We start from the raw sequence: 24,281 nt of genomic DNA, 5'->3' as shown, positions 1-24,281 counted from the left end.
GTCTCATCCTTTTCTCCATCCTGCTTCATGATTGCAACTAAGCACGTAGTTTCAAGATAGACTGTACCTTCTAGCCTCTTTTTCAAACCCTCCTAGGCCTTCAGCAGTTTATTATAAGCATCTATGATCTACATATATTTCGCCATTAGAGAGAAAGAGCATTGAAGTTGGCAATGTTTGATTGAGTATTATGACTTGCATCTGTTACCTTGTCAGACAAGTATTTATATGGCTGAAAAAGATATTCCATGTGGTTTCTCGACACTAGAACATCATCTATGAGCACAAGCACCTCATTCCCAGGTGAAGATGGATTTTTTGACAGATTCAATTATGGCTCTATCAGTATCGGTACAAACATAATCTGAAAAAGAGGATTAAATTAAAGTATACAACAAAAGTTAGCAGTTTTTCTAGGTTAATCCATCAAAGGGAAAATATCAATACCTTCTAAGGCAACCGGTGAAGACATATATTTTTTGGATTTATTTTGTACGATTATGATTTTTGAAAGTCCTTTTTCTCCCATCAGATGCACCCCAGAAGTTGATAAGGCCTTTTCATCATGGGCCGTGCTAAAGCCCTGATCAACTGGTAGAGCTTTGTGGATAACTTCTATACTCATGCTTTCTTACAACCGTCTAGAATCATCCACAGGCTCAGTGGAATTTTTCTGTTTGTACAATATCTTCTAAGTGGCCTCTATTTTCCTTCGAAACCTTTGCATCTGAACTATCCATCGAGACATTCTCTGCTCTTCTGAACCTTGCAATCTCTGTTCCTGTGCTGTTTATCTGAAATTTGGAGATACCCAGACTTGTAATTAGTAATAACCGGTCATACGATTAAATGATTTGAATATGAAAATCAACTATAAAACCAATTCTGGTTACAATTGCCGGACCATGAACAGTAGACATGAGTGAAAACAATATATTTTTACAAATAATATCAGTACGTTGCACGGATCCTGTAAATTTTATCTACACCAATAACGATGCATGTGCTTATAGCTTAGACGATAGAAATTTACAAATCTAATTTTATTTTAAAAATATAAAGCCTGTCTCATGATCTTTATGACCTATGTCATATAGATTAGTTTATAAAAAGCTAATAAAATTAGTTTCTCTCTTTTTTTCATACTACTTGTATCACCTGTATCATTCAACGCGGACTCCGCAGCAGAGCCAAAGTGAGGTGGTGTAGTTTTTTTATGAACTCTACACTGTCCGTGGATGGACGATGACGCGGGCTGGGGCTTGCCTATTGTAACACCCCTAGTGTTACGAGCTTGTTTAGCACCGCGATTTAGGTTTAAGAGAAATTTTCAAAATGAGTTCTCGGGTTTTTAATTTAAAACGTACTTCAGGCGATAAGTGAAGCCTGTGTGACTTAGTTTCGTGGACTCAAATAAATGCTCAAGTTAAATTACGCAATGCATAAAGATATTTAGGAAAGTCAAACGACGATGCTAGCGAATGGTTTGTTCTGTTAGATTAAGCATGAAAAGCAACTTTTATAAATAAAATAAAATCCATTAATAAATAGAACGATATATATATAGCTTTGGTCTAGTGATATATTTACATATAGACTCGTTTTAGTCCCTAGGATAAATTGGTAACGTAACCGCGATAGCTACCCCTCAGCCACACACCACCGATGCTCCCGGTTCCCGGCTCGCTACACCTCAGTGCTACCTCCTCCTTCCTTTTCTTTTTTGCTGCCCAGTGGCGCCCCAGCTCCTGCTCGTCCTCCTCGCTCACAGCGCCACTGGCTGCCGTGCCCCGCCGGGACCCGCGCAGTCCCACCGTAGTGCTCCGCGCCGCTATGCGCGTCCCGCAGCAGCCACGTTGCCCCGCACCACCGCCTCGTCGTGGCCGCTGCAGCGCTGCTACCAGGCCACCGTGCGTGAGTGCGCGCGCCCCTCGGCCGCTCGGGACTGCTGCCCCACCATCGTAGCATCCCGCGCGTGGCTCCCTCCCTGCTCCTCCGTCGCTGCGCAGTCGCTCGAGCTGCTGCTTCGGTTGTCGGTGTACGCCATGACCGCTGCTCCACAAAAATTGTCATGGCCGCACCCGCCATCGCAGTGGCTCATGCCTGCCGTCGCCCTACCCATACAGATGCGCTGGACCATAGCCTGTGGCGCCGCCCCCTCCTCTGCTTGCCTCGCACAGGCGCCCCGCGAGAGCGTGCTGCTCATCCACGCTCGAGCCACGTGGGCTCGTGCCGTGCTGCCCCCGACGGCCGCAACACCTCACCGCCCTCGCCATATATAGCATCAAAGCCGACGATGCCCACTTCGTCCTAGAGTCAGCCGCGCCACCGAGCTTAGGAGCGCCGTTACCTTGGCCTACTGCTCGGCCACCGCAGCACCTTGCCGCCACTGCGCCGTCGTTGCCGCCTCCTGTGCCGCAGCTGGCGTGCCTGCCTCCATGGCTCGCGTAGCTAGGCTTCCGAGGACTGGCTCGACTCTTGCCGTGGCCAACCGAGAACACGCGGGTCCCCATGCAGCTCATCGACGGGTGGACCGCCGCCGCCGGGCCATCCCGGTTTCACTTCGCCGTTGCCGCCGCTGCTGGCCAACGCCTCTGTGCTGTGCTATGTTTCTGTGGATGACGAGAAGGGTAAGAATCCAAGCCAAAATGTTATACAGGGTCCTTACTACGAAATACGTGACCCAAGTGAATAGTGATGATGTACTGTGGGGTGATTTGTTAGAAGCTCAGGGGTCTCTTCACAAATGTGCCATCGCCGGACCGCGTGGGCTGGATTACTGGGCTGTGGCCTACCTCGTGCCTGCGGGCCATCCACCTATCGCTAGGACCACGCGCCAACTTGGGGCTGCTGGGCCACCGCCTGCCCCGCTGGGCTGGCCAGTTGCCACCGCGCCTAGGCCACCCGCGCCTATGCGCACCCACCCACTAGGCTGCCTCGCCGCTGGACCAGGCCGAACGGGCCGCTGGGCCGGTTGATGGCCGCTGGCCTTTAATTTCTAAAACAATTAGCCAATTTAGTCCCGGGAATAAAACTTGCAAAAATCAATATAAAATTTTATAGGTGTCCAAAAATGATGAAACCAGTTTTGTTGAGTTCCTAAAATCATGATCTATCTAACAATGTATTTTGTTCACATAGTTTGATGATATTCTCGGAAGCTATATAATTAATTTAAGGTACTTAATGTTGTAAAAATATAAAGTTGTAGGAATTACTGTGATAAATTGGTAATAGTATTGAATCTGAAATTTCTACAGTAGGTTCCTAGCAATATTAGGTGCTCATTGTAATCTTTGTAGCTCAATAATAATTAGTTTGCTAGGTAGATAATGATGCTCTATTTCGAATAATGGTCAAATCGATAGAATGAAATAAAGAAACAACCTTGGTTTATATAACTAAAATAATTATTGGGAAATAACGCCTTATTCGACAACATGGATACGTAGACTAGCGTTAGAGCTATCTCGTTAGCTTGTGAGACATGGTTGGGTTTCTAAGCATTTTGGCTATCGTTGATTATTTACATCTATGCATTTGCATCAATGCATATCATATAGGTACGATAATGGATCAACAGATCAATTGAAGGATTGTTGGGGATCCGAAGATGGTGTAATGGTATTCTCTCTAGGAGATGATGCAATGGGCTTTCTATTCAGATAATGGAGGATGATCTGAAGATGCAGATACTAACTTTTTAATATATATATTTTACCTAGACAAGCCCCGGTGCATAACCCCTACTTTTCTGTAGTTTAAATTATATTTGTGTATTAAGTTTTAAGGAGTTGAATGGAACCCACTTGCATATATATCTTTATCCTATGAGTCTTACTAGTATGACAGGATCGTGTAGATTGCTATGCTACAGGAACCGGTAGAAGTCTAGTGATTGCCTGTCACTCGCGAGATATAGGAAATATGTTACTATATCATTATCACTTGGAAAATATAAATGGTGGAAAGGAAAAATGGTGACCGGGTAGGGATATGGTTTGGGTATATGTGGGTGTAAGAGGTTGTGTCGCCGTGGATGCGGGGCATGGCTTGGTTACACTGCTTTCCCTGTCTGTGTCGATTAAGGACCGGCCATTGCATAAGACGCTAGGCAAGTCACATATTTATTATCCCGAGCACATACTTGTGTATGGGCGCTTGCAAGACTTGTTGCTCTCTTGTCGTGGATCTGGCTCTTTTCAGACCGACTATCAAGGTTTTCTTTTTGGTGGAGGAGGTCCTTGCAACGCACTGAGTCCGGGACTCAGGAGCAGGGGTTTGGAGTCCTAGTTTGGACAGGGACCTGGACACCTAGGATATGAGAGTGATGGGTTGGTCTTGCTTGTGCCCAAGGTACAAGCGGGGCGTGTGTTTTTAGGGTATCCAACAGGGGACATTGGTTCACGAATCGCCGTCAAGTCGATACGACTTGTCTTAACTCTAGCACCGTAGTAATAACTAAAAGATGAAAGATAGAAGGAAAAGGAAATCCAATTGCTTACCACCTGCTTGGAAGTAGCACATGTGCTTACATAGAATGGTTAGTTAATGAACCAATGCGGCTATTAATAAAAATCGAATATAAGGATGCACGCTTAGTAATGCTTCATACAAATACAATAAACCCACAAGCCAGATAGCCTTGCATATCCTTGGAGTCTTTTCTTTCCTCCTGTCGAGTAAGTCTTGCTGAGTACAATTGAGTACTTAGGGTTTTATTCCCCCTATTGCTGATGATAGGTGGATACTAGAGCTGACCCATGTGTGTGGATACCTCCTGGTGGGCTCAGCGAGGATTCCTTTACGCTGTGATCGTAGTTGTTATTTATAACTCTCACCAAATGTTTTTATAAATGAAAGTTTCATAATCTGTTGTTGTAGTTTATATCAATACTTCATGATGTCATGATTAGATATTTATTTCCGCTGTAATTCTGATCACATGTTTATATTCCACTGTTCAAGTAAATTGTTTATAACTCTGCTAATATGATTAGATTCCGCTGTTATAATAATAAATATTATACTCTGATGTTGTATTAAAAGTGATGTAAGAAATGGTTAAGAATGATGTAAGCTTTATTCTCTCATTTGTGATCCTGATGGCAAAAATGTGGATTTTTGGGTTCTCCCCTAGGGTGTGCCCGACGGAACCAAGTAATTTAGTGTTCTTCCCTGAGTGCTTAGTGTCTAATAGAAGACAAGCACTCCTAGGAGGCATTAGATTAGGCATTTCTGTCACAGGTGGTATCAGAGCATAAATGAGGAAATAAAGATTCGAAAATCTTTTCTAAACTAAAATTTAATAATCCATTTTGCAAAAAGTTAGGGCATTCAACTGTGAAGTTATATAAGTAGCCCTATTACTATGGTTATGTATCTAGGATAGATGGCACTCTGCTGACTTAGGTAGGCTTAATCAAGTTTTCTACAGGTACACTAACTCGAGCATAGTTCGATAGTATCGATTAGCTACAAGAAGAGAACGCTGTGCCAAAAATCTAAACGGTTGCCCTATATGTTGGCAACAGTGAAAGGACGTATAGGACGTGCATTTATTCATATCCTGTTTGTGCATTATAGTGCCATATTGCTTGTAGATACGCCCTCCATAGGTGCCACGTGTGTCGTATGGTGCATGACTGACTCGTTCCTGTTCCTGAGTTAGGTCTGCACTGTGGCTTCGTGCTCCACGTTCGCTCGTGGTTCACGCTTGTCGTGACCCACGTCTCCCCGTACCCCTTTCTACGCTCTTGCCCTATAGTCGTACTAGTCAGTAATGGCACCGCACGTCGCTTGTCTCGAATGCGTGGAATTTGGTCGATTCCTTCATAGTAATCCCACGCTGGAACCATGGTGGATTATGACAGGACCACTGGACGCTCCACCTTTATAAGTAGAGCCTAACTTAGCCATTGGCACCACCACTCAGTGCACTTTAGTTCGCTTAGCTTTTCTTTTGAGCTAGCTTTTCACTCAGCCATCCTCACAACCACCGCCAGAAATGGCAGGAGCCTAGGTTAGTAGTTACTGCCTAAACATTGAGGGTTTTCCTAGAATCCTGCATGCCACTCTACAAAAGCTCAGAGTCAAAGATTGTCCTAAGTATGAGGGCCATGAGTATAAGGAGTGGGGCACCGAGCGGTGTGAGGTTACCGTCTACATTGCGAAGAGTGAGGAGTTCCCTAACCTCACTGAAGCCTAGAGTGTGTCTGCAACTAGGTTTAGCTTCATCGACACCTACCAGGTTGTGGCCCGCAAAGCCTTGCAGCACCTTTGCTGGATCTATGAGGAGCCCATTGCCCGTACCCTCATGCAGTTCTTTCCACCCTTGGACAGGAATCGACGGGCATGGAGGGCTCACATGGAAGCCTTGTAAGGGTGGGAGTCGCAAGAAGATAGTCCTATCACGATGCACTTGACCACGTACCTGCTTGCTCTAGATGAGCAGTATGACCGGCAAGCCTTGGAACTAAGGATTTGCCTCCATCGAGCCGAGGAAGCCGAGATCTTCAACCGGATGCTCTAGGTGCAACTCGCTGAAGCGCATGCCAGTGCTACAGCTACTGAGAGTCAGGACACTGCCTTGTCGGAAGCTCTAAAGGAGGCTAAAGATCGTCATGTCCATCAGTTGCGTGAGGCCTATCTTGTCACCAGGGCCAAGCGGAGGACGCTGGCTACTAAAAGGTAGGATGCCCCAATCTTAGAAGGTATCCCTATCCACCCACCAGAAAGAAGGAGAACCGATGTGGCAGTGCCACCAGCACCCCCACCCTCGGAAGTGTCAAAAGTAGAGCCCTTGATTCCTCTCACTCAGCCATTGCCCCGAGAAGATGCAGATCCATAGCTAGAGTGGTAGAAGAATCCGCCAAGCTCGAGAGTGAAGATGCATGGCTAGAGTATCTTAGTTGCCTAGGGATGTTGTACCGTAGTAGTAGTGTTGTTCATTGCTGTCCTTTGGTATTATACTCTTGCTGTTGTATTCCATCCGTAGTGTTGATATCGTCAACCGTAGGGAAGGTGAATGATGTGTCGTGAATGGGAGACTGGATGCCTGTATGATGTACCCGTATAAGACCATTAGGACATGCATTTTAGTTATTTCGCTGTGTTTATTACGTTCATCTACCCTAAGTTCTTTAGACGTGCTTAAAGTTTTCAAGGGCGATGTTAGTTGGATTACAAGAGAAGTTGCCATTCATATACTAGCAGATCAGCCGTGATTGGATAATTTTGGACACTATATCGACTAATTGTGGATGTTCCAACAAAACACTTGAATCTCTTTAAATCAAATCCACCGTTAGATTTGAATTCCTTATCCCTTGTTGTAAAGGGAACCCTTGTTGTTTGAATTTTTCCTTGCAATACTCCCCTTACTATGTGGTCTATGACCCCACCACCTTCATGGCATGTAAATTGATAGCAGTTGCCAGGTTAATAGCTTATGGTGCCATGATGAAACTGAGGGTTCCTTATGGAATAGCTGCCGCATGGTGACGTTGCTCGGCACGCACTGGTATCGAGGTTGTTGGCCAAGTACCTTTACCAAGTTACACCGCCATACAATTTTCACTACAAAATAATTTCCTTGGAAATATTCAAATGTTCAAATGGGAAATCCACAACGGGTTGATGAGATAGTGTTCTTGCAAGGTAAGTAAGAGGAGGTGGTTTTGGGGGAAGAAAGTATGACATGGTCTCAGTCTACATGAAAGACGGATGTGGTCGAGTAAAGAAAAGAAAAAGAAGAGTAGTAAGGGAAGTTAGCCTTAGATAGTCGGGAGTAATGGTAAAAGCCTAAGTGGATGTCATGTCCCAATGCCCTGTGTTTAGTTGACTGTGCTACGCATGCTGGGTCATTTCATTGTGTGCCTTACGAACGCTGTCTGTATCGGGTCCTTAGCTCCCCGTTCTCGCATGGCCACAGCATCGTGCCACACTCACCGTCTTTGTGCACTGTGTATTTCTCCTTTTCCTAGCATCCGGTCGGCTCTTGACTCTCATACCTCATCCCTCGTATTGAACCCCTCTTTCCCTCTCCTTTCTTTCTTCTTTTGGGGGCACGACCGCCCGCACACCTCCCTCGTCAAGCGCACCCTCTTATCTCCTCTTCTTTATTTCCCATCCGCTCGCTTGTGCAGGGAGCGCACCATGTCTGACCTTATCTCCACAGCATGAATCATCTGTGTATCCCACCCACGCCGCATCCGTTTTCGGTGTGTTGCACCCCACCTTTGTTCGCCACTATAAAATACCCTTGGTCCTTGCTCTTCTTCTTCATCCCCATTCCCCTCGCATTCCGACATAGAGCTATGAGATCCAGTCGCTATTGTGAAGTTAGGTTCATCAATTTGAGGTGATGGTGTAGTCTAAGGAGAAGAAAGGATCTGGTTTCCTAAGAAGTTCAAGTTCCCTTGGTTAGTTTGGTCTTAGAGTTCATGATGTTTGAGTTCTAGGAGTCCTGTTTATGGATCTATTGGTGCTACACCATGTTTTGGATAATCATTATCTTGTTGTTTCTACATTGTCCTCATCTATCTCAACTTCTGGATTAAGTCTCAGTTGTACTAGGTTGCTCTTGACCATGTGTCCCTAGGTCTCCGTGTGGTTTAGCATTCGAAGTCATATAATCGTTCGTGTAATCCCTGATCTACGAAATATAATCACGTTTCCCCTCTTCTGGTTCTTGCTTTGAATCTCAGGACGAGATTCTTTTTAAGGGGGGTTGGTTGTAACACCCTTGGTGTTACGAGCTTGTTTAGCACCGCGATTTAGGCCTAAGAGAAATTTCTAAAACGAGTTCTTGGGTTTTTAATTTAAAACGTACTTGAGGCGATAAGTGAAGCCTGTGTGACTTAGTTTCGTGGACTCAAATAAATGCTCAAGTTAAATTACGCAATGCATAAAGATATTTAGGAAAGTCAAACGACGATGCTAGCGAATGGTTTGTTCTGTTAGATTAAGCATGAAAAGCAACTTTTATAAATAAAATAAAATCCATTAATAAATAGAACGATATATATATATAGCTTTGGTCTAGTGACATATTTATATATAGACTTGTTTTAGTCCCTAGGATAAATTTATAACGTAACCGCGATAGCTATCGTCCTGACCGCTTGACGACAGTGGCGCATCCCCACTCGGAATCCATCACCAGATTTGCTCATGTCGCGCCGCGCTGTCGAGTCGATTGCGTGCTCTTTCTTTTTCCCTGTCTGCTTCTGTGCCATGCCGTAGCGCATGAAGCATGTGCCGCCCTTGCTGCTGCCCTACCCTTGCTTTTTGAGGACGCTAAGCTACTGCTCTCACTCTGCTTTTCCCGGCCTCCATTGTCCCGTCGAACCACTGAAGTCGCCGTGCTACCCCCGCTGGCCCTGCCCTGCACACGCCTTGGTCGGCCGCCCACGTGTGTTTGCTTCTTCACCGGCCCCGCTCTTGTCCTTCCACACCTTGGTCGCACTCGCTGCTGCTGCTGCCCTCATGTGCCTTAAGCCGAAAGCCGAGCCACGCTGCTGCCGCACACCACCGATGCTCTCGGTTCCCTGCTCGCTACCCCTCAGCACTGCCTCCTCTTCCCTTTTCTTCTTTGCTGCCCAGCGGTGCCCTAGCTCCTACTCGTCCTCCTCGCTCATAGCGCTGCTGGCTGCCGTGCTCCACCAGGACCCACGCTGTCCCACCGCAGTGCTTCGCGCCACCGTGCGTGTCCCGCAGCAGCCACGTTGCCCCGTACCACCACCTCGCCATGGCCGCTGCAACGCCGCTACCAGGCCACTGCGCGTGAGCGCGGGTGCCCCTCAGCCACTCGGGACTGCTACCCTGCCATCACAGCATCCCATGCATGACTGCCTCCCTGCTCCTCCGTCGCTGCACAGCCGCCCGAGCTGCTGCTTTGGTTGCCGGCGTATGCCATGCCTGCTGCTCCGTAGAAATCACCTTGGTCGTGCCTGCCATCGAAGTGGCTCACGCCCGCCGTCGCTCTACCCCTGCGGATGCACTAGATCGAAGCCTATGGCACCGCCCCCTCCTCTGCTTGCCTCACGGGTAGGCGCCCCATGAGAGCGTGCTGCTCATCTGTGCTCGAGCCATGTGGGCTCGCGTCGTGCTACCCCCAACGGCCATAGTACCTCACCGCCCCTGGCATGTACAGCGTCGGAGCCATCGATGCCCACGCCGTCCCGAAGTTAGTCGTGCCATCGAGCTCAGGAGCGCCGTTGCCTTGGCCTACTGCTCGGCCACCGCAGCACCTTGCCGCCACTGCACCATCGTTGTCGCCTCGCTTGCCACGGCTGGCGTGCCCGCCTCCATGGCTTGTGCAGCCAGGCTTTAGGGGACCAGCTCAGCTCTTGCCGTGTCCAGCCGAGACCGCGCGAGTCCCACTTCGCTGTTGCCGCCGCTGCTGGCCGGCGCCTCTGTGCTATGCTCTGTTTTTGTGGATGATGAGAAGGGTAAGAATCCAAGACAAAATGTTATACAGGACCCTTACTGCAAAATACGTGACCCAAGTGAATAGTGATGATGTACTGCGGGGTGATTTGTTAGAAGCTTAGGGGTCTCTTCGCAAATATGTCGTCGCCGGACCATGTGGGCTAGATTACTGGGCTGCGGCCTGCCTCGCGCCTATGGCCCGTTCGCCTGCCGCCTGGGCCACACGCCCACTTGGGGCTGCTGGGCCGCCTACCGTGTTGGGCCGCCGCCTGCCCCACTAGGCTAGCCGGTTGCCACCGCACCTGGGCCACCGACGGCTGCGTGCGCCCGCCCATTGGGCTGCCTCGCTGCTGGACCAGGCCGAACGGGTCGCTGGGCTGGTTGATGGCCGCTGGCTTTTAATTTCTAAAACAATTAGCCAATTTAGTCTCAGGAATAAAACTTGCAAAAATCAAAATAAATGTTTGTAGGTGTCCAAAAATAATGAAACCAGTTTTGTTGAGTTCCTAAAATCATGATCTATCTAACAGTGTATTTTGTTCACATAGTTTGATGATATTCTCGGAAGCTATATAATTAATTTAAGGTACTTAATGTTGTAAAAAATATAAAGTTGTAGGAATTACTGTGATAAATTGGTAATAGTATTGAATCTGAAATTTCTATAGTAGATTCCTAGCAATATTAGGTGCTCATTGTAATCTTTGTAGCTCAATAATAATTAGTTTGCTAGGTAGATAATGATGCTCTATTTTGAATAATGGTCAAATTGATAGAATGAAATAAAGAAACAACCTTGGTTTATATAACTAAAATAATTGTTGGGAAATAACGTCTTATTCGATAACATGGATACGTAGACTAGCGTTAGAGCTATCTCGTTAGCTTGTGAGACATGATCGCATTTCTAAACATTTTGGCTGTCGTTGATTATTTACATCTATACATTTGCATCAATGCATATCATATATGTACGATGATGGATCAACGGATCAATTGAAAGATGATTGGGGATCCGAAGATGGTGTAATGGTATTCTCTCTAGGAGATGATGCAATGGGCTTTCTATTCAGATGATGGAGGATGATCTAAAGATACAGATACTAACTTTTTAATATATATATTTTACCCAGGCAAGCCCCGGTGCATAACCCATACTTTTCTGTAGTTTAAATTATATTTGTGCATTAAGTTTTAAGGAATTGAATGGAACCCACTTGCATATATATATATATATATATATATATATATATATATATATATATATATATATATATATATATCCTATGAGTCTTACTAGTATGATAGGATTGTGTAGATTGCTGTGCTTCAGGAACCGGTGGAAGTCGAGTGATTGCCTCTCACTCGCAAGATATAGGAAATATGTTACTATATCATTATCACCTGGAAAATATAAATGGTGGAAAGAAAAAAGGGTGACCGGACAGGGATATGGTTTGGGTATTGGTGGGTGTCGCCGTGGACACGGGGCATGGCTTGGTTACACTGCTTTCCCTGTCTGTGTTGGTTAAGGATTGGCCGTTGCATAAGACGCTAGGCAAGTCACAGATTTATTATCCTGAGCACATACTTGTGTATGGGCGCTTAGAAGACTTGTTGCTCTCTTGTCATGGATCCGGCTCTTTTCGGACCGACTGTTAGGGTTTTATTTTTGGTGGAGGAGGTCCTTGCACCGCACTGAGTTCGAGACTCAGGAGCGAGGTCTTAGAGTCCCAGTTTGTACAGGGACCTGGACACCCAGGACATGAGAGTGATGGGTTGGTCCTGCTTGTGCCTAAGGTACAAGCGAGGCATGTGTTTCCGGGGTACCCAGCTGGGGACATTGGTTCACGAATTGTCGCCGAGTCGGTACGACTTGTCTTAACTCTAGCACCGTAGTAATAACTGAAAGATGAAAGATGGAATGAAAAGAAAATCTGATTGCTTACCACCTGCTTGGAAGTAGCACATGTGCTTACATAGAATGGTTAGTTAATGAACCAATGCGGCTATTAATAAAAATCAAATATAAGGACGCATGCTTAGTAATGCTTCCTACAAATACAATAAACCAACAAGCCAGATAGCCTTGCATATCCTTGGAGTCTTTTCTTTCCTCCTGTCGGATAAGTCTTGTTGAGTATAATTGAGTACTCAGGGTTTTATTCCCCCTGTTGCAGGTGATAGGTGGATGCTAGAGCTGACCTTTGTGTGTGGATACCTCCTGGTGGGCTCAGCGAGGATTCCTTTACGCTGCGATCGTAGTTGTTATTCAAGTAAATTGTTTATAACTCTGCTAATATGATTAGATTCCACTATTATAATAATAAATATTATACTCTGATATTGTATTAAAAGTGATGTAAGAAATGGTTAAGAATGATGTAAGCTTTATTCTCTCATTTATGATCCTGATGGCAAAAATGTAGATTTTCGGGTTCTCCCCTGGGGTGTGCCCGACGGAACCGAGTAATTTAGTGTTCTCCCCTGAGTGCTTAGTGTCTAATGGAAGACAAGCACTCATGGGAGGCATTAGATTAGGCGGTTCTGCCACACCTATGTAGGCCTTGTGCATCACTGCGCTGTGTTCCTGCAGGGCTTGCCCATCGTCGTCGACACGGACTCGACCAACGCATGCCACCACGACCCATATATGTCTTGCCCAGCGATGGAGCCTCTCAATAGCTTAGCAAAGAATTCATGGATGGTTGCAAGTTCTAACTTCTGAGGCACAACCATTGCATATGCTTACCATTACATTACATAATCTGAAATTTGGTAGTTTGAGTACTTGCAAATCATGTTTTTTGTGGTCAAATACTCAAATGCAATGGCTCCAAGCCTCCAATCAAGAGACCGGCTATAACAAGTATGCAACTCTGAATATGTTTTAAATAGGACAAGCAAGAAACAATGAAGCAATCAAAATTTCATATGGCCGCCGCGAAAGTACCTGCGGAGCAGCGGTAGGTCCTTACGGATGAAGCGGACGGTTTCGACGTTGACGATGAGCCGCGTGTCGCTCTGCGCTGAGCAGCGGCAGGTCCTTATGAATGAAGCGGACAATGCTAACGTTTATGAAGCGTCGCTCCACTGGATCTCGTATCTATGGAGGAAGGTGATGAAGGACAGGTAAAGGAAGAAGGGGAAGGAGAGGTATGCTCTATGAAGGACAAGTAAAGGAAGGGGAAGGAGAGATGGTGTGATATACGGGTTTTCTTTTAGGATACGGAATTTGATCGAGGAACGAGCGGAGCGATACGGAGAGGCGATGACGATACCCTTACATATTTTTTAGGATACGACCGAAGAAGCAAAGAGGTGGCAGTAGACTAAGTGCACTATAATTTTTCTAAATTTTATTCATGCTGCACCAGGCGAAATGCAGTAGTAACTACACAACCAGGTGAAGTCATATGTCATGTTGTAGTTCTGAAAGAGACCTAGTTTGTACAACATGGCAGTTTGCTGCAAGAAGCAAAGAGGTGGCAGTAGACCAAATGCACTATAATTTTTCTAAATTTTATTCATGCTGCACCAGACCAAGTGTAGTAGAAACTCATCAGTGAGTTACAAACTCTAGAAATGAAATTGGTTCAGTGAGCTAGAGAGCCATGAAAGTTCCTAGCTACAAACTCAAATTGGTTAAGTGAGGTAGTTGTGAAATTTCTACCAACTCCAGTACTGAAATTCTTAGGTAGACAACTTCATACTGTATGGGGATGTATATTAGTTTGCCAAGGTGAATCAAGTAAAAAACTACATTCTGGAAAGTGTGTACATAATTACCTGAGAACCAGTGAAGGCTCACAATCTTCCAGGGACCTTCACTCAGTGATGGGAATTCTTAGCAACCTAAGGAAATATCAGAAAGAAGAGTTAACTAATCACACGCTCCACTGCGATGAGATAATTCATCGGCCTACTAATAATCAACAAAAATCTTTTTGAGAAGGTAGCCCATCATGGCTCAATTATCTTGATTTTTGCCTAAGCTGGCTATATATTCATACACAAAACCAACTATGATCAATCTAATTAACAAAATTAATTTCGCCAAATGAACTGTTAATAAGACATATCAGAGTAAGTTTCATATGTGGTCTCTAAAGTTTTTCCACTTTCTCTTTTACATCCAGAAACTATTACTGAAGCTGAAGGAACTATGTGCCTGCAACTACAACTATGTGCCTGCAACTGCATACAGTGGAACACCAGGTTTCATGTTCATCAATTTTATAATTGTTTGCCCTAGTCAAGCATTAGTAGAGCACGTGGTCCTAAATCTATACTGAATTCATATCCTGAATTGAGATTTAGGACCACAGTGAGCAGTGAATGGAGGCATTGATTAAACAGGTAGAAAAAGAAATTAAACAAATAGTAAAAGTAGCACAACAAAATCAAAAAATTTATATGGCAAAGGTGTTGCTGCATTTTTTTCAGTCAAGGCTGGTTGCTAGTAGAGTTTCAGTTCGTACCCATGGATTGTTCTCTAGAAATTGCGGAACATGGATTGAAACTTCAGCTAGCATTAATATCATTGATTGGAAGTATTATCAGACAGAGAATTAACTACTACAATCACGTAATAATGGCAATAGATAACAATTTCTGCATCCACGCATCACAGTTACAGGCTGATGTAGTTATGCACCAGCAAAGCTATTTGACAAATTAATTATGATGATAATTTGACTAAAACTGGAATAGTACTACCAGCGCTCGCAAGCACTAAACACAACAGGGTTATCTGGTCATCTGATTCTATTTTCTAATACCGAAGATACAGAGTAGCTTCAGTTAAAAAATACAGAGTAGCTGAAGGATAACCACATAATCAAATAAAGTTACCATAAGCAAGTTTTTCTAGAGCCTATCCTTGAGTTACATGAATGAATCAAAATTTATGCTAATTAGGAAACACTGATACATGCAGTAAATACCAAAGCAATCAAAGTTACAATAGTGTTAGAAAATTTGGCTCCACACAATCACACACCCAATGAAGACAATGGGCACTATGAACGAACAGGTATGCCCGAAGGACTTACAAACCAACCAAAGTAATGGAAGCACATGTAGTCAAATGACCGGCAGCGGTCCAGAAACTATTTTCAACAGTGATAAACAAAAAATTTGTAACTTGAAAATAAACTCTTAATTGAGCCCAACATGTATAATTGGAAGCTCTGTAGCTTCAAATGTCCAGACTAAAATATGTGGTACTGTTTCTCAGAGCCTACAGTGCTCCTATCTCTCTCAGAGATGACTGATGCATGGTGATGGTGCACTGATTATGAATGTACAAATAGAAAAAGAATTGCAGTTCAGTACAGATAATACAAGCATTGTCTGAATCAAGTTATAAGGGCCAGATGCTTACATGCATTTACATCAGGTACTTGTCTCTTTGAGTAACCATATTTTAGCCTGTTGGCTGATGGCTGGAAACCTAAATTAAACAAAGAATAAATAGGCTTCAGAAGGGAACAGGGTCAGCTCCAGTTAGATATTTGCAACTGTGTCAACTGCTCAATGGCATGCAATTGAGAAAAGACAGAACATCATCCACTTCATGAGCACTCCATTCACAGATTGGGCATGATTTCCATGTCTACATTTATGCACTTGTAATTACTCCCTCCATTGCAAATACAAACTAAGTGATGATATAGGCTAACCTGGGAGTGGCACTCATGGTGATTGTGGTACAAACTAAGTTGACGGCAGTCTAAAGTTAAGGTAGAAGCCCAAAAGATCATTATCGAAATATCTGGAACCAAGTTGCAGCTGTAAAAGCTAAGTGATGATATAGGCTAACCTGGGAGTCGCAACGCTATCAATTATGACAGATTAGGACCACCTGCTCCAGCGGTAGAACCTGAGTTCAGTAAGGTAGCAGCCCAAAGATCATTATTGAATATCTAGAACCAAGTTGCAGTTGTAAAAGATAAGTGATGATTTAGATTCTGCAAACTTCCACAAGTTCCTAACAACCCATAAGGGGTGCCAAAATCAACAAATGGGACAATAGTGACATATGAAATATGGTCTGACTTCACACAAAAGCACATGCAGCCACACAGGTCTACTGCATCTACATGATGTCGAAAGGTGTGAGAGGTCAGTACACCCTCAAGCCCGAAAATTATGCATATTTCTGCATGATGCTATCATTGCTGTTGAATTTGTGATTTACATCATGATTTTAATGGTTTGGCAATGGGATCAAAGCAGAGGGAATTTTTTTTCTTCGACGTCTGCAAAAAGAGGAGCTTCAAAGTAATTCTCTCATTTACTATTATTCTTGTTGAGGACGGACATAGGGGCAGGTTCATTATTGCAAAAGCAGTATTAAAGCATAGGATATACAGATAGGCACACATAGAGTACTCACTGCTGAAGAGTATTGGATGCTAAATCTGAACAGTGTATGTAAACTAATATAATGTATGTTCAACAATGTATATAACACTAAGGCAAGTTTAGGTAACAAACAAATAGGTGTGACCAAATTCAATAATTTTCATTGGTGGATATAACAATTTTTATAATAATAAGTTTTGGTGTCGAAATTATCATCTTGTTCATGATCACTTCAGTAAGGTAGCAGCTCAAAGATCATTATCGAAATATATGGCACCAAGTTGCAGCTCTAAAAGCTAAGTGACGATTTAGATTCTGCAGACTTCCACGAGTTTCTAACAACCATTAGGGGTGCCAAAATCATCAAATGGAACTATGTGTTCCTGAGAATTCCTTAAAAATTAAATACCTAAGAAAGTCTATTTATCAGGTTTGTCAATCAGTTAAGGATTAGAATATTAAGCCTAAAGGAAGTAATGAAGTAAACAGTGTCTACAGGTTACAATTTTCAGTACTGTGCTAGTGCTAACAAAACATAAATCTAATTGTCTTATCATCACATATCCTGATCCCATCTGCACTGCCTATCCAAAATGCCACCAAGGTGGGGAGGATGAAGAACAGAAGGGCTAGGAACATTCAGAGCAAAGCACATAGAACCGCAGGCGTAGATTCAGTAAAGGACATGGGTGTGCACATGCATAGGGGTTGAATTTTTCATTAGAGAGTATAGTGCAGTTAGTCTGAAAGTGCAACCAAATATTATCCTTGCATTGCCGATGCTATAACACAGCTAGTAGTTTTGTATAGCCTCCTCCATACTTAGCAAATAATCTCTCTGCAATGCACAGATGTAAATACAAAAGTGCAAGGAGAAATCTGTTCACTGAAAATGGTCACTGAAAATATACTTTTATTAGGCATTTTGATTTATCTAACAATGGTAGTGAACTAAAGACACTGCCCATACTGTCTGATGTTTGGAACATGTGATCGAAGGAAAAAAGGGGTTGTTCTTGTTCCTGCAATATAGGTTACTGGCAGGAAGTTTCACTTCAGGCTCATAGTTGTTTCTGTAATTCCAATACAGTACGCTAAAAAGCCTGAAAGTAAATTTGCTTGCTTAAGAAAAGCTGAAGGCTTCGTGATACGCCAGGCACTCTAAATGACAATTTGGTACTGCTTACATGAAGCCATGAAGGGTTTTTAGGCACTCCAAATGACAATTTGGTACTGCTGTGAATCTACTCTGCATCAGGAAGGCTCAAGAGATCTAGGTAAGCTACCTAATTAGTAGTTAGTAGCAAGAAAAAGCATTGCATTTAATAGTTAGTCTACTTAAAAGCTGCAATGCATGTAATTGGCCGATGATATAAATAAACTACATTGGTTTATACTATCTCAAAAAACATAGAGTGGCCCTGACATTTGACGGTTAAATGAAAGCATGACATCAAATTGAGCAGAAATCGATTAAAAAAGCGCAAGAACAAGCACCTACAAAAGTCTCTACAAGATCGTTGCCACTCTAAGCAACCCAGAAAGAGAATTTGGCCCCAACATCTGCTGAACGATTCCACCCCTACTCTAGGATGGCATACAATTTCTTAGCTTTAGACTCCAGTACCCTAAATCCTCCCCCAAGATCCCCAAGAACGGCAAGATTCGATCTCCCAAAGGCCAAATCATAACCAAACAGGAATCGCTCAAGAACGTACCTGAAAACTTCGATGCTCCGAAGAACGCACGAACCAGGCCCCAATTGCTCCTTCAGGGCATGATTGGAGCCGACACGAAGCAGGGGAGCAGAAGACGCGGGCGAGGTTGCCGTGACGTCCGAGCCTAAGAAGAAGCAGGCGAATCGAGGGCGGGGAGACAAAAACGTGGCGGTGACGGAGCGGGCTGAAGCCGACGCGAAGCGTGCCAACCCGGCGTCGGTGCTGGCGCTGACGACGGAGGTGGCCTCGCCAGGCGGATCGAGGGCGGGTAGAGGAAGACACTGCGGCGGCGGTGGGCGGTCCGCAGGGCTATCGCGGGCACCTGCGGGCGGGCGCAGGCACCGTCGGCGCGGCAACTTGCGGGTGGGCGCGGCCGGCGTCACGCCCAGCTCCAGGCGGACGCGGGCTGTGTCGTGGCGAGCTGCGGGCGGGTGCTGCGGCGGCGCGGCCAGCTGCGGGTGGGCGACGATGGGGAGGCGGGCAGAGGAATCACGAGAGCGAGGCTGAATCACATGAGTCGTTTCCTTTTGTGCGGCGTGGACTCGCGGTGATCGTGCGGATCGGGCTTTTCTTCTGCGGCGTGGACGCGGTCGCGCGGCGAGCGGCAGGGGATCACAGGGGAAGGCAGACCGAGGGAGCGATGGGTGCGGGATTGCAGGCGTGGGCAGACGGACGAACCAAAACAAATCTCGCACCAAAAAATATCCATACTTTGTTCTTTTTAGTTGTAGGAGATTCTTTCTTTTTTCTCCACATATCACAAGGGCTAACATAGAGGCTTTAAAAAGTCTCAAGTTATAATGTAAAAACCCTATCGAAAAACTGCTTATGCCTACCTTCTCACATGAAATGAACTCACGATGCAATTAGAACCTCTGTAGCTGTTGGAGATAGTATGTTTGGAATGACAAAGATTATAAACTGGCCTGAACCTATTTAAACAAACAAGGTGGAACTTACTCCGGCAAAATATGACACCTGAACCACAAACATGTCAAAACCACAATACTGATACTGATATAATAGTACATTCTCCTCTCCTTCTGGGCTGACACCTCGGCAGCTTATCGAATTCATGGCGGACAAATATTCAAGATCCCCACTCGGTTTCATGGACATGCCATGTCCCCTCCACGGGCCAACGTGCATGAACATGTGCAATAATAAAACTGGTTCAGAATACCATCTGAAACACACCATCTAAAAACTGTTTATGGCCTATCTCTTCATGTGGAATAACCGAATAAGCCTACGTACGCATAGACTACTCTTTCACTTTTATTCTCACTTTGTCTAAAAGGAATAATTTAGATGTGCTAACCAGAATTATAAGCTAATCCGATATTAGAATACTATGGACCGGGGTATTCTATCTTGGTGTGTCAGTTCTGCTGCAAACCAAATCGCAAAAGAACCCCGTAATGCTGCATATGAGCATATATCACGATCAACATAAATATACATCAATGTAGGTTGCCCATATACGGATCCTGAGGACACGCACACGCGCTTCTTGCTGAACCTCGTCAATCAATTTGATGTGATGCCATGATTACCTTCCTGGCTGTGTAGCAATTTTAGAGCCTAGTACTTATGAATCATCTCTTCATGGGCTAACATCATTGATGTATGATAAGTAGTATTTATGAGTAATACTGGTCTGAACTCTGATGCTCTGTACACTCATATACATGGTAGAACAGCTGGTTAGTGTGGAGTAACATGTAAACACTGAGGCCAACGAAATATAAGAGTCCTACATTATATTTTTTTTAACGATTTATGTGAAGTCCCTCTAAAATTCATCCATCCTGGAAAATTTATACCAATGAACGGATTGCATGGTAGTCACTTATAGGTACCTTTATAGCGATGCTTGTCCTTTCAAATTCAAGTAAAGCGGCCTGTCTTGGACAAATCTTGTATATTGCCACCTTGGCAGTACATTGTGTTTTGTTGCTTGCCAAGCTACTCTATCAATCAGACTGCAATGCCATAACAAAACCCATTTGCTCCGAAATCAAGATACACACGCGAAGCAACCACCGATATGGTGTGACCTTTGAAGCCAAGGAAGATAAGATCCATCAATATATCTCCACGCGAGGTTGGATTGGATAAGATCGTGACAATTCGTAAGCCATTCTCTACAACTGAACTAATCCAGCATGCCAGGTATACCTATTAATGCATTATGCATAATAGGAAAATACATTAGTTTGAGCATGGCAGCTAGCCCAGTTTAACATAAGTGTTTCCAACCAAATGTTCCTTTAATTTCTAAATGAATAGTGGATCAGTGCTACTCCAGTTGGATGTCACTGTCAGTATTGTATCAACCACGGAGACTATAAAAAACCTGGCCGATTGCTTGTCGGCACAGCATGCATGCCAGTCACCAAGCTGCGTTTCAGTGCAATGCGACGACAGATCCAAAGCTTCGAATCTCTCTCGATCGCGTCGCAATGTGTGGCACCATGGGTTTCGGTGGACAAAGTCACATGATAAGAGTATGGCTGGGACCGTGTGAATTATTCCAAAGGATTTTGTTTACAGATTTTGCTGGGGCTTCAATCTAGGATCGATGATCATGAACGTGACGTCAAATGAATTTTAACAAGGTCACCAAATCACATGTTTCAACGTCAAATTAACTATAAGCTACAAGATATCTGTAAAGCGCAGTGACTAGTTTACCAAGGGCATGTTTGGATAAAGGTTAATTATTAGCTAGCTAGAAAATAGCTAAAATTAGCTCTAGTACATCCAAATATGAGGGCTAATAGGTGGGTTAATTTTAGAGCCAATCTTTCAACCGGTTGTTAGCCAACTAACTAACCAACCTCAGGTAATTTTTATCCCTAACTAGTAACTAACCATGCGTATCATACAGACCCTGAATAACTATTGTGAGTAAAGCCAAAATAAAAAAAACCCAATACAATAAACATGCACAAAGATATGTTCTTTTTTATTCGTGTAGGATGACTGAGGCTAATAAATATCTCGCTCGTGATCTTTTCCTGGATGTTTTAATTTTGGGTGCACCTTTTCTTCACTTTTCATGCCTTTCCTTTGAGGAGCATCATTCATTCATTATCTTTTTCCTCTGAGATGATCAATCCGTATCGTTTTGTCTGCTGAGTTCATTCATATCTTGCCATATCCATGGATTGATCTGAAAGGAAATTGACCAGAATATGTTCTGGATTTCTTACGGGGAAACAGGAATCCACATTTCCTTTCAAATTATCCTCAGCAACACATCATAGATCAGCACACAGTCGAGGTCTCATGCCTTCCTCACCTCAGCGTCTGCTTCCGCAACTTCGCCGTAATGTTTTCCTTTCGGACGGTTAGATTAGATATACTACCTTTTCGAAACAAAATACAGTTTTAACATAGTATCAAATCAAATTATTTTAAATTCTAACAAAATTTATATAAAAGTATCGATACAAATAAGTGTCATCAGATTCGTTATGGATTATATTTCACAGTATACCAATTTTGTACGGAGTATTAATATTTTTTTCTATAAATTTGGTGTAATTTTAAATAGTTCGATGAAAGATAGAAGTATAATTATATCCTTTTTAGGAAGGATGTACGAATGCATGGGGCCCTTAGTTCGAGTTTAGGTGATCGATGAACACAAGGTTTTATAGGGTCACTGGTAAAGGATTACTCACATCAGGGCCACTTGGTTTTCTTTGCCACCAGTGTTTGGATTCAATATTTGGCTTAAGGATATTCATGAAGACTAAGTACACAGTAATGTCTACATGGGGATTGGGTGTTAGGAGCACTTAGAATTAGCGTTAGGGCTTTTGTTTATCTTTGGTCGTACTATTAAGGGATCGAGATTAGTATCTTGATCAAAGTTGCAGACAAGATCATTTTGGGCATATCTGAGAGTTACTTCGAGCAAGACTTATCAAGAGTGGTTGGACCATATAGAGAATAAGTCTAAGATCTTAAAGAACTTGAATTAGACAAGATTGGAATTCAAATGGAGCCAGAATTGGAGTTTAATATGCACCAGATCAGTTGATTAAGGCCATCAGATCATCCGGTAACACTGTGCCTTACTTAGTGTTAGGCGGTGTCACTCACCATATGATACGATGAAGGATCTTGAGTGGACCGGTAGCATCTCATGCCACTATGCAGAGTTGAAGTTCAACTTGGACATGCTTGTTGGAGTGCACATGATGATCTAGTGGCACCTTGATGGGGACGACGGATCATTAGGTGGTACTGTGCAACCGTTAGAACACTGGATGATCTAGTGATTCTTAGGGCCTGTTTGGCAGGGCTCCTCGCCGGCACTAGCTCCGGCTCCTCCGGAGGATCCCTGCCAAACATTGTTCCGGAGGAGCCGTTTTACAATGAAAACAGAGAAGCCGGAGCCGTTTTGGAAGAGCCACGAATTGTGGCTCTTCCAAAACGGCTCCGGCTCCTCCGGAAGAGCCCCTCAAAGGAAGCCCCGCCAAACACCCCCTTAGTGTACTTGACGGATCATCCGGTGTTGACTTCTTCATCGTCCTTTTTCGAATGGCTAGATTCTCACCATTGAGCTATATATAGCCATTCTCACCCTTGAGCTATATATGTGTACTGTAGCTCATTTTGAGTTCTCTCTAAGCATAGACAGTTACACATATTGCTAGGCTTACACAAGGGTTTGAGGGCAGTTCAAGTCAAGAGGAGGGCTTGTGAGTGACTTCTCGTGTGCATATTTGTACTATTGGATTGAAGTTTGATCAAGTGAAGATTGAAAACTTGTTACTCTTGTGTTTGCCAGGTCCTAGATGACCTAGTGGAAGACTGTATGACCTTTCCCATGGAGTTGATCGTCGGAAGGCTCCTAGCATTGTGCTTAGTTAGAGACTCGTCAATCTAGAGTAGATAATGGGTACTCCTAGTGGATGTTGAGCCTTAATGACTCAAGGGAGCTCAGCCCTTAGTGGATGTTCCAAGGTGAATTAGGGGCTAGCGGCAACTAGTCAATACTACGGGTATTTTGCCTACCAAGGTGAATCGCAAATACAAGCTTCCGAATCAAATGATGATTTAACGGGCTGTTTGGTTAGGGAATTGATCATGTCCGTCATCAACACATCCATCGTGAGTTTGCTCCTGCTAGGATCGGATGCGCTCATTCGACGTTTCGGAGGGAACGAGTTGGTCCCTGATTTTAGCGTGCCGGTGGAATGACCTGGTGATGGATGAGTCGACATTGTACGTCAACGGCTCAACGCCATATTTAAGTCCGGATACATGTTTGGATCATTCCGTTACGCAAAGCAAACACATGGTAAATATATGTTTTACCGCAAGTAATCTAACTAGCTAAGGGCACCCGCAATGGTCACTAGCTCTAAGCCAACTTCTCTGACAGTGTTAACTTTTACCACGTAGCTTTTAATATGGATAGCTCCAATGACACTCTCACGTAATTTTGAAATATGTGCAAGAGTTTAGCTCTCGATTAAAAGCTAGTTTTTCTTTATCTTTAATATGAGAAAAATGCTTAGAGCTAGCTTAAAAGCTAATTATTAGAGCTGCAATCAGCCCGTGAAGACTTTCCTAACTCAAGATGATACGCCCTGCTCTCCGCACAAAGAGGAGTACCCCTTTTCCCGGGCTTTTCACTTGTCGCCGTGCTGCATATGACGACGTCGACATCGACCAATCTTGATCTTTGTTTCATGATTGCACGTTTCCCGTTCACGCTTTGCTGTCGGCCAGCGAAGC

Source organism: Miscanthus floridulus, chromosome 1 (assembly GCF_019320115.1).
Source record: "Miscanthus floridulus cultivar M001 chromosome 1, ASM1932011v1, whole genome shotgun sequence".
Taxonomy (NCBI): Eukaryota; Viridiplantae; Streptophyta; class Magnoliopsida; order Poales; family Poaceae; genus Miscanthus; species Miscanthus floridulus.
The sequence above is the reverse complement of the archived record's forward strand: the minus strand, read 5'-3'. Positions refer to the sequence as shown.